This window comes from Pinus tabuliformis, chromosome 6, assembly GCF_031772625.1.
Source record: "Pinus tabuliformis cultivar Carrire ecotype Pingquan chromosome 6, CPIR1, whole genome shotgun sequence".
NCBI classification, from domain to species: Eukaryota; Viridiplantae; Streptophyta; class Pinopsida; order Pinales; family Pinaceae; genus Pinus; species Pinus tabuliformis.
Genome location: NC_142292.1, coordinates 1,325,908,965 through 1,325,921,360, shown reverse-complemented (window position 1 = coordinate 1,325,921,360; position 12,396 = coordinate 1,325,908,965).

Below are 12,396 nucleotides of genomic sequence, written 5' to 3'. Positions count from 1 at the left end.
TTACTGTGGCTAGGGAGCTCCTCCAATTTTATAGGCTCCCCTAGATAATACATTTTTGACGATAAATCCACTTTTATTCTCTGGGTGCTTGCTAAGCCCTGGACAACCAATTTCCACTATTATCATGCGATAATTTTCTTGAAACTAGTACCACTTGATAATTGCAAATAAGCTTGATCTTTTGTGCTTATGCCAATAAGTGTTTCTTTTCTTTGGATATTGTGGGTCACACCTTGTAGAATTCTATCGTAGCTCTTTATAACTCGAATGTTGATCCATTGACCTTTTTACCGAATTCACTAGGATGATAACCACATAGGTGCCATCTACCATCTTGATTTGTTTCTTCATTTTGGATTATGCCACAAGAATCTCAGAGATATGTTGCCAAAGATGATTTGCAGATATATCGCCAAAGGTAATTTGCATCCATGTTTGACAAGTAGAAACCATAGGTATGTAAGTAACAATCATTCTCATAAGTTATGTTTTTAGCTTCTTCATAATTGCTTAGTTTGAAAGAAAGTTTGGGTGCCTTCTTCTGAACTTGCGTGTCATAGAAGAGTACAGAGAGTTTATATTGATCAAAAAATGATGACATGAGTGTTTCATAGGAGAAGGTGCTTCTTGATTGAAGATAGAAATAGGCTTTAGGAATTCTCGTCTTCCATAGAATGTACAGACTATTGGTCCTCTGCCTCCACAGACTTTGGTTCCTCTTTTGCACAAGTAATATGTTACAAAGAAGCTCGACTTATTTGAGAGATAGGTCACAGGAACTTGTTTCCTTGTTTTACTGAGATGCTTTGAGAAAGCTTGTCTCTTAACTTGTATAGTGAAATTGCCTCAAAGGAGCATCATAGGTCTCGGTCTAGGTTGTAGAAGAATAATTCCATCGCATGTCAGGATAGGAGTTCACATAAATATTGATGTAGCAATGTCTTAGGTAGCTTGAATTTACAGAGGAAACTCGGATATCTCTCTTAATTAATACCTCAAAGAACTTTCATTTATGTTTGAGAATGGTTTGTACAATTCTGTCGCAAAGAGAAAGTATGCCAAGGGAAATTTGCATAGTACCTTGATTGGGGTGCCATAGAGATAAACTTCGTTATTATAGGAGAATACTTTCTTATCTATAATATTTTCACACGTGAATGCAGAGGAATCGATTCTCCCATTGCAGATCTATGATGTAGGTTCCACTGAAGTGGCCTCTTGTAAGCCAAAATTTAAATGCAAGCCTTAGAACAATCTTCATCTGAGCTCAGACTGGGCTTTAAAAATGACTTTGAAATAGATATTTAAGCTCAGACAGCGCAACCAAAATGGAAATAGAACCTTTGATACCTGCAACTTCATATTCTGCTTTTCAACATATATCTTTACAGTATAAAGGAAGTATTCCTACAAAGGTTTGTACACAAACATCGGTCTAACACACTTCAAGTTTGCCAAAGTGATCTTGGTACTTAGTCTATCTCTCATTTGCAAGGCTTGCTTTAGATTAGGCCTCATCTTATGGCAACACTTTCAGTTCAACCTTCTTTTAGCAAGTACCTTGAACTAAACTTCGTTAGTAACCACATTCTTGAATTTTCCTTTAGATGGCTTATTAAATAGGATTCAACGCAGTCCTTGGAAATAGCCCAATCAGACATAAGCGAAAGTCCTTTTCTGAGATTCAATTTTGGCTTCAATTTTCCTTTAGATGGCTTATTAAACATGATTCAACACAGTCCTTGAAAATAGTCCAATCAATGCTAAGCGAAATACTCAATATCGTTGCCCTTTAAACTGTAAAATTTTCAATGCCCTAGACTTGGCCATATCCTTTAAAGAAAAACATATTGAGATTACTTTCTTCAAAATTTGCTGAGGTCTAACTTGTTCAAACAATGATAAGTGATGAGTATCAATCTGAGAGGAACAAGATATTTGTTCCATATGGGACTTAAACCATATTTCAATTTCTCTTTTAGGTTTTCCACTTTTTTAGTTACTTTTCTTACTAGATATGGAGGAGCCTTTTCCCCAGTGCCCTCTGGCCTTGGAGAAATTTCGTTGGTGGATTAATTAGTGATATGCCTTTGGTTCAAATTTCAAATAATCAAAATTATCTTATTTGTAAAAACTCTACCATATGAGTAATGGCACCATATTACTGCGAATACTAGCATGTACAAGGCATCTTCAATTTTAACCTATTCTAAAAATGACTATGCTGATCTTGATGCCTCAATAAACTTTGGAAATTCTTAGAAATTTTGATAGGCTTCAAAGCAACCTTAGAACAATCTTCATCTGAGCTCGGACAAGACTTTAAAAATGACTTTGAAATAGATATCTAAGCTCGGACTACATTTTCTTGCTTCTCCCAATACACCAGTTTGAGAGAAATGATGAGGTTAAAGAATTTTTGTGTATAGAAAGCTTTTAAAGGAAGAAAAGTTATGGACAAGAGAAATTCCTGCCATAAGTGCATTTCAGGTCCATCAAGCAGTGTTCCAGTGGAAGTTTGAAGAGGCATCAAACCCCTTGCTATGAAATTTAGACCCGAAGATGTAGTTGAATTGGGACCCAACTGTCTTCACATTCACATTTACATAGATAATATTGAATGATGAATCTTGATAGTTTTAGATACCAAATAGATCCAGAGGACCAAACAGACCCTATATTGTACCAGTGGCTTCAGCCTTGTTCCATTTTTTTTTGTTACATTTTGTTATTACAAATTTGACTTTTACTATTTGAATAGTGATAGATGTAATTATATGATGCATCAATGTATTTATTTTGATATGAACATTGACAATTTTACAATGAGAAATACAATTATTCTCCTATATTTTGAATACCAATTTCCATATTGTGTAATTCAAAATTGGATCACAAATGTTTCTACTTCAATTGTCTAAATATGTGATTAGTTATGCATTAAGAAAAGCACATTTTTTATATTTAGAATTTGTTGAAATTTTCTATTTATTCAATCTTCAGAGTAGGTTCTTCTACATCAGGGATCTTGACGTCTCTTGAAATTTAGGGGTCCACAAATCCCAAAAACTTTGTCGAACATTAAACAACACCAAGAATAGATAATTAGATGTTTGCATCTGTTTTGAGTCCCGATATTTGCTATCGAGATACCATATATCACAAATAACATAGAATTCTATTGGACAAATAACTTACATTCAACTCTCACTAGGCATGCCCTAAACTTCTAGTAGCCAAGACTAGGTGGTAACGTGCAAAGCCTAACATAAAGACCCACATAAAAATCACTCCAAACTCAACAATAATTTATGATTTATCTAATCAGACACAGTTCATACTTCATAGGTACATACAAACTTCAAATGGTATCATGACCATAATAGAAATAGTAGTTCTGCTACAGAATTCACTAGGATCATAACCACATAGGTGCCATCTGCCATCTTGATTTGTTTCTTCATTTCAGATTATGCCACAAGAATCTCAGAGATATGTTTCCAAAGGTGATTTGCAGATATGTTTCCAAAGGTGATTTGCATCCATGTTGGAGAAGTAGAAACCATAGGTATGTAAGTAACAATCATTCTCATAAGTTCTGTTTTGGGCTTCTTCATAATTGCTTAGATTGACAACAAGTTTGGGTGCCTTCTTCTGAGCTTGCGTGTCATAGAAGAGTACACAGATTTCATATTGACCAAAAAAATAAAAGAATCATTTAGGGTATATGATCCTTTAGCTATAAACAAAGAAATTACCATAGTGTTGAAACCTTAGATTTATTGTTCACTGTATTCGTTTATGTTAGAAAAATCAAAGATAATTTTTGCGTAGATAATTTTCGCAGAGGGGCAGAGATCTATGACTCTCACGAAGCTACTTTCATGCAGCTAGCTTCGCGCATTGTGGAGCTGATTTCGCGCAACTACCCTCACACACCGCAAAGCAATTTCACAGACTTGAATTTTGCGGACCTTGATTTCGTGGAGCTATTGCAGAGACTTAATAAATACAAAAAATTCGCTTATGAAAAAAAAACAAAGTAAAATCTTGGAGCATCACAAATAAAACTTAGGATTGATTTCTAAATCTTGCAAATACATTCACATGAGACTGTGGCTCATTCACCAAGTAAGAAACTAAGGTTTATACTGATTTACATTCACGTGGAATAACACACAATAAAACACAGTAACTGTTGTTTTCACACGCCCACCAAAATTTTCTCCACCATTTTCTCCCCAGAGACTTGCGCTCTTTTTCTCTCTTACCCTCTTACTCTCTAACCTATAAAAAAGAATTTTACATTCATATTTAACTCAACATACGATTTTACATTTAATTCATGACAGAGAAAAATAATTAATATGATGTTGTTGTTGAGTGTGATCAGAATCGCGCAGGTGTTTGTGGAGTGTGGGCAAGTTTCTGAATGAATGCTTGCCCATATCTATTTACCAAAGTACATTAGATGATTTAAATTCCTTGTTGCATTTCGGAATGGTTCATGCCTGGCTTTAGTCCTTCTATCTTCAAACAGAGACGCAACCTGCAAAAATACGTCTGACAAGTATGGTTGTTGTCAGGTTGTTTATTGTGGTGGTTGGGATTATTATTTCCAACACTCCCCCTTAATCACAATTTCCGCCATTGACAATTCCCAAATAGTTTCTAAGACAAACAAAACTTTCACCTGTCAATGGATTTGTGAAAATATCAGCAAATTATTCCTGTGACCTGCAGTGTTGCAACACAATTTCATCATTGTTAATCAACTCTCTAATAAAATGATATTTAACATCAATATGCTTGGTCCTTTTGTGGAAGACAAAATTCTTTGACAATGCAATTGTTGAGGTGTTGTCACAGAAAATAGTTGTCGCTCCCTCTTGGTCATGACGAAGATCCCTCAACATCCTTCTCATCCAAACTGTCTGACACACTGCTGTTGTTGTTGCAACATATTCAGCTTCTGCTGTTGACAATGGCATTATTGGCTGCTTCTTGGAGGCCCATGAAATGGCTTCGGAACCCAAATGAAAAACATATCCTGACGTGCTCTTTCTGTCATCGACACTGCCTGCCCAATCACTGTCAGTGTAACCAACCAGCCTAAAATCACTTCTTGTTGTGTACAAAATGCCATACTATTTTGTCCCATTGACATACCTTAGAATCCTTTTCGCTGCTTGCCAATGTGTCTCCTTGGGTGTCTCCATGAACCTTGACACCAAACTTACTGCATACATTATATCTGGCCTAGTGGCGGTCAAATACATCAAGCTTCCTATCATGCTTTTGTATAATGTCAGATTGACATTGCTGCTGCAATCTTTTTACCTCAACTTCAACCCTATGACAGTTGGAGTTGGTGCAGACTTGCTGTTCTGCATTTTAAACCTCTCCAAAATTTTTGCCACATACTTTTCTTGAGAGATAAAAATGCCATTTTTTGTTTGCTTCACTTCTATGCCCAAAAAATATCTTAACAATCCAAAGTCAGTCATTTCAAATTCACTCTTCATAACTTCTTTGAAATCAACAATGAGGAAATCATCACTGCCTGTAAAAATCAAATCATCTACATATAAGATGACAATGAGAATCTTACCTTCGCACTCTTTGATATAGAGAGTAGGCTCATCATCACATTTGTCGAGACCATTGTCCAACAAGTAGGCATCTATTCTGTTGTATCATACGCACAGTGCTTGCTTTAATCCATAAAGAGTTTTCCTCAACCGATACACTTTTCCTTTTTGGCCTTAAACCTCATAACCAGGCAGTTGTGCAAGATACACTTCCTCTTTCAACACTCCATTCAAGAATGCTAATTTTATGTCCATCTGATACATTGTCCATTTATGCTGTGCGGCAATCACCACAACTACACGCAATGTCTCCATCCACGCAACTGGCGTGAACATCTCTGCGTAATCTCTTCCATGCTGCTACTTGTATCCTTTGACAATTAGTCTTGCTGTATGCTTTTCAATCTTTCCCTCAATTGTTACTTTTGGTCTTATAGACCCACTTCACTCCAATGACATGTTTTTCTTTCAGAAGGCTCACTAACTCCCATGTGTCATTCCTTTCTATTGCTTCTATTTCTTCCTCTATTGTTGCAACCCATTTCCCTTCTTTGAATGCATCTTCAAAGTGGATTGGGTCATCTACATGACAAAAGAATGCAAATAACGAATTCAAACCTACGTTATTCATTTAAATTTCTAAACTTTGGTCTTCTTGTGCTTGCTGAAGATGGGCTTGACATGTCACTTGGTGTTGTGCTTCACGATGTGCTTGGAGAAGCACTTGCTTGGTTGCGTGAAATTGTCCTCTTATTTGTTGATGGCGTTGCTTGTTGCCTTCTTTGCTGCGCTTGAATAGGAGTAGAGGGAGTCACTATTGAGGAATTACTTGTTGCTATTAATTCCTCTTTGTCCTCATGTGGTATGCATGCTTTGACATTGACTATATTTTCTAAACTTCCATCCCATGCTTCCTCTTCTATGAAATGCACATCTGTGCTGATTATGGCCTTCTTGGTTGATGGATTGTAGAGCTTGTATGCCTTGGATTCATCATTGTATCCAACAAATATGCATTTCTCCCCCTTGTTGTCCAACTTCTTCCTCAACTCATCCAGGACATGTGCATAATACACACATCCAAAAACTCTCATGTGGGCAACAATAGGTTTTCTTCCACTCCATGCCTCTTCAGGAACTATGTTCTGGATGCTTTTGGTTGGACATATATTCAAGATGTATGCTACACATTCGACAGCTTCAGCCCAATAGTCATTTGGAAAATGCTTTGCCTTCAACATACTCCTTGCCATCTCCATAATGGTCCTATTCTTCCTTTCTGCCACACCATTATTCTGAGGTGTATACCTTATTGTAAATTGCTTGTGAATTCCATGCTTCCATTTATGCTACGCAACAATTGCCACAACTGCGCGCACTGTTTCCGTTTGCATGACTGGCATGAAGGTCTCTGCGTAATCTCTTCCATGTTGCTTCTTGTATCCTTTGACAACTAGTCTTGCTTTGTGCCTTTCAATCTTTCCCTCAATGTTGATTTTGGTTTTATAAACCCACTTCACTCCAATTACATGTTTTCCTTTTGAAAGGCTCACTAACTCCCATGTGTCATTCCTTTCTATTGCTTCTATTTCTTCCTCCATTGCCGTAACCCATTTCTCTTCTTTGACTGCATCTTCAAAGTGGATTGGGTCATCTACATGAAAAAATAATGCAAATAAGGAATTCAGACCTACGCTACTATCAACTTCATCTTGCTCATAAATTTAATTTGAATTTCTGAACTTTGGTCTTCTTATGCTTGCTAAAGATGGGTTTGGCATGTCACTTGGTGTTGTGCTTCGCGGTGTGCTTGGAGAAGCACTTGCTTGGCTACATGAAACTGTCATATTATTTGTTGATGGTGTTGCTTGTTGTCTGCTTTTCTATGCTTGAATAGGAGTAGAGGGAGTCACTGTTGAGGAATTACTTGCTTCTGTTAATTCCTCTTTGTCCTCATGCGATATGCATGCTTTGACATTGACTGTCTTTTCTAAACTTCTATCCCATGCTTCCTCTTCTATGAACTGCACATCTCTGCTGATTTTGACCTTCTTGGTTGATGGATTGTAGAGCTTGTATGCCTTGGATTCATTATGGATTCATCACTGTATCCAACAAATATGAATTTCTTCCCCTTGCTGTCCAACTTCTTCGTCAACTCATCTGGGATGTGTGCATAAGCCACACATCCAAAAACTCTCATGTGGGTGACTCTATGTTTCCTTCCACTCCATGCCTCTTCAGGAACTATGTTCTGGATGCTTTTGGTTGGACATCTATTCAAGATATATGTTGCACATGTGACAACTTCAACCCAATAGTCATTTGGAAAATGCTTTTCCTTCAACATGCTCCTTGCTATCTCCATAATGGTCCTCTTCTTCCTTTCTTCCACACCATTTTGCTGAGGTGTATACTTTGTTGTAAATTGCTTGTGAATTCCATGCTCCCTACAAAAACAAAGGAAATCATTTGAGATGTATTCTCCACCTCCGTTAGTCCTAAGGAATTTGATGTAATGTCCGCTTTGCTTCTCAACAAGAGCCTTGTATTGTCGAAAGCGCTCAAACACTTCACTTTTTTGTTTCAGGAGGAAGACCCATGTCTTCCTTGTGTAGTCATCTATGAAGGTCAATACATAGTGGCTGCCACCAATTGATGGTTTCTGCACGGGCCCACATAAGTCTGGGTGGACAATCTCCAAGGGTTCCTTTGCTCTTACTGACTTTCCTACTGGAAATGTCTCTCTATGTTGCTTGCCCAAGATACATCCTTCACATATGATGTCTAGTATTTCTATGAGTGGTAAGCCCTTCACCATGCCTTTCCTATGCAACAAATTCAAACCCCCAAAGTTGAGTTGTCCAAATCTCAAATGCCATAACTAGTTTTCATCTTTTACCTCTGCTTGAAAGTTTACTTGTATGACAACTACCTCTTTTCGTGCAGCTTCTTGTGAGTTCATTGAGAGTTGTGCTTGTGCACCTTCTTTCTGCAAATCTGATATTATTTTTAAGGGAAACATTCTATTGTTTTTCATATGAACGTTTGTAATCAGCTGTCTACTTGGAGGCCTATCGAAAATTGTGCATACATCATTCTTAAAGAAGACATTGTAGCCCTTTTACATGAGTTGTCCAACACTCATGAGGTTATGCTTCAAAATGGGGACAAAGTAAACATTTGAGATGTATTTCTTCTCCCCCTTCTTTGTTAGGATATTAACCCTTCCTTTTCCCATGACAGAGACTTTGCTATCAGTCCCTAGTGTCACTTCAGATTTCGCACTTTCATCTAGATTGGAAAACATTTCTATGTTTCCCGACATGTGGTTGTTACACCCTGAATCTAGATACCATATATCACTTTTTTTTTCTTGTGCTACATTACAAGCTAAAAACATGCTATCATGGTTCTAATTTTCTCTTGTGAAATTTACACTTGGTTTGTTACTAATGTCATATTTCTTCTTTCTACATTCATTTTCATAATGACCATACTTCTTACACTAATGACATTGAACTTGAGATTTATCATACCTCTGACCTTGTGCTTGATTTTGGCATGGGCCTTGACTTGGATTTTGATTGCTGCCTCTTCCATTTGAGCTCGAATGCTTGCTTCTTCCACCTCTGTGTGGGCTTCTTCCTCTTCCTCTAGCATATGATCTTCCTCTGCCTCGACCTTAACCAAATGATACTTGTGTCTTGAAGGCATGCTCCAATGAGGAGCTTTTTGCTCTATTCAGTCTATGTTCATGAGAAATTAGTGATGGATTAAGCTCATCAACTGAGAACTGTGAGAGATCCTTTGTCTCTTCTATGGCCACAACAATGGCCTCAAACATTTCTAGCAAACTTCTCAAAACTTTCTCAACCATTCTTCTTTCCTCAAGTTTCTCACCATGAGACTTGATTTGAGTAACCAACCCGCTTACATGTGTAAAAAGTGAGTCTATATTCTCAAAATCTTCCATACAAAGTGTTTAAAAATATCTCCTCAACATTTGCAGCTTTTTTTTCTTGACTTTTTCCATGCCTTGGTAGGCTGTCTGGAGGGCGTCCCATGCTTGCTTGGACTTCGTTGCTGCTGCAACCCTTGGAAAAATACTTTCATGAACTGCTTGGAAAATATAAAACAGGGCTTTTGAATCCTTCTTCCTGTTGTCCCTTAACAAATCTTTTTCTTTTTGAGATAAGACATTGTATGTTGCTGCATCTGCTGGTTTTTGAAAACCATTCTCCACCAAATCCCAAATGTATTGAGAAGAAAACAGGGCCTTCATTGTAATAGCCCAATAATCATAATTTTTTCCATTAAACTGAGGTATTTGAGGATCAGTGAAGCTTGTTCTTGATGTTTCCATTTCTAAGCGTAAAAAAAAACTTTCTAACTGCTGGTAAATGTGCTAAAAACAATATTCCCTCAAAACAATTCTTACTCCTAGTAAAAACACTTGTTTTTACACTAACAATATTTAACTTGCTCTGATACCATGTTAGAAAAATCGAATAAAATTTTCCCGGAGGGGCAAACGTCTTTGACTCTCATGAAGCTACTTTCGCCTAGCTAGCTTCGTGTACCGTGGAGCTGGTAGCTACTTTCACACACCGCGAAGCTATTTCAGAGACTTGAATTTCGTGGACCTTGATTTCACGGAGCTATTGTAGAGACTTAATAAATACACAAAATTCGCTTATGAAAAAAAGCAAAGTAAAAGCTTGGAGCATCACAAATAAAACTTAGAATTGATTTTTAAATCTTGCAGATACATTCACATGAGACTGAGGCTCATTCACGAAGTAAAAAACTAAGGTTTATACTGATTTACATTCACGTGGAATAACACACAGTAAAACATAGTAATTGTTGTTTTCACGCACCCACCAAAATTTGCTCCACCATTTTCTCCCTAGAGACTTGCCCTCTCTTTCTCTCTTACGCTCTTACTCTGTAACCTATCAAAATGAATTTTACATTCATATTTAACTTAACATACGATTTTACATTTAATTCATGAGAGAGAAAAATAATTAATATGATGTTGTTGAGTTTGATCAGAATCGTGCAGGTGTTTGTGGAGTGTGGGCAATAGTTGCTGAATGAATTCTGGCACATATCTATTTACCTAAGTACATTAAATGCTTTAAATGGTTCGCGCTTGGCTTCAGTCCTTCTATCTTCAAATAGAGACGTAACCTACAAAAATATGTCTGACAAGTATGGATGTTGTCATGCTGTTTATTGCGATGGTTGGGATTATTATTTCCAACAGTTTAATGGGATCCTAAGGGCTAAAAGGATTGTCATTTGGAGGATCCAAGGCATCTTGTTTTGGTCGAGGCCCTTCTTTTGTCACAATAGAATGCAGAAAAAAATTAGTGAATACCTAGGTTTCCCACTAAGGGTATATATATCCGAAGTCAAATTTATTAATTTTACTTTGTTTCAGTCCTTGTGCTCAAAGGGTAATTATTGGAACTTCTCTCCAAGTACTGTACAGGACATTTTAGAATGCAGGAAGGAGGAGATGAGACCTCAAAATGCATTCTTGTTGCTACACTTGTGTTAGCAACCATGCTTATTTTATAGCTCAGAAAAGTAAATAAAAGAATCACTTAGGGTATGTGATCCTTCAGCTATAAACAAAGGTACTAACACAGCGCTGAAACCCTAGATTCGTCACTGACTATATTCATTTAATGGGATCATGAGGTTTGTGGAATATTTTCTCCAGGGTTGAAAGCATTTTCATTTGGAGGATCCAGGGCATCTTGTTTCAGTCAAGTCCCTTCTTTTGTCACAATGGAATGCAATAAAAAATTAGTGAATCAAGTTTGATTTGACCTTACAATTTTAGGTACATTGTGTCTAGTATTTCAGTTATTTTCTTTGGTAAGATATGTATAATAAATTTAGGATATTAGTTTTTAAGCTCCAGATCACTCTGCAGTAATTTGTTTTGGATTTGTCTCTAAAGACACTTTTCACTTTTTAGTTTCAGTTGGATTACTTTCTAGATTAACGCTCCTTCTGATTTTGGTAAATTCTATTGTAGTTTATAAAGAATCCTCTTCACAAGGACCCTCTGCCTTATGAATAGAAATTGGTTCAAATACGTAGGTTTCCCACTGTAATATGAAAATTTCTATGGCGCCATTGTTGCTAACCTGAATGCATATTCATATGACAGCTATGTATGAATGTTGGAAGGCAATTGTTTGCCCTTATAACAGGTTTCTATTTTTCCCTATGAATCCTTGAGGATTTTTCCTCTGATTAGCTTCCTACGTGTAGTTTTTCTACAATTTGGCATAACAATGGTGATACCTGTGCATTTCTACTCTTCGATTTATCTGATGGTGCTTTTTACTAATTGAACAACCTTTCTGCATTGGTGTAATTTATTCTATTCCATTTTGTACTTATTAAGACAATATATTCTATTTTGTCATTTCAGGTGTTTTGAATGTTATGCAGGCTTGCCAATAGATAAAACTTCTCTGTTCTCAATCACACTTGATCCTTTATTGGTTACGTGGTTGGCATTCAACCAATAGAAAATATAAATATAGACATATGGAAGTTCCTTACACAACCTTCAGCCTAAATCGCAAAATAGAAACTTCTACTGATCTCCTCTTCTCTTGCCTTTCCCCTGATCATTCTCTTGGCCCACTAGCAGCCAACAACTGAAGAAGATGAAGATCCCCAGGTCATGCATAACTAGTCATTTCTTTCCAAGCATTCAACACCTCCTACTTTAGAGATGCCATGCCTCTGCGGTGTTGTCTTCAGTCCTTTG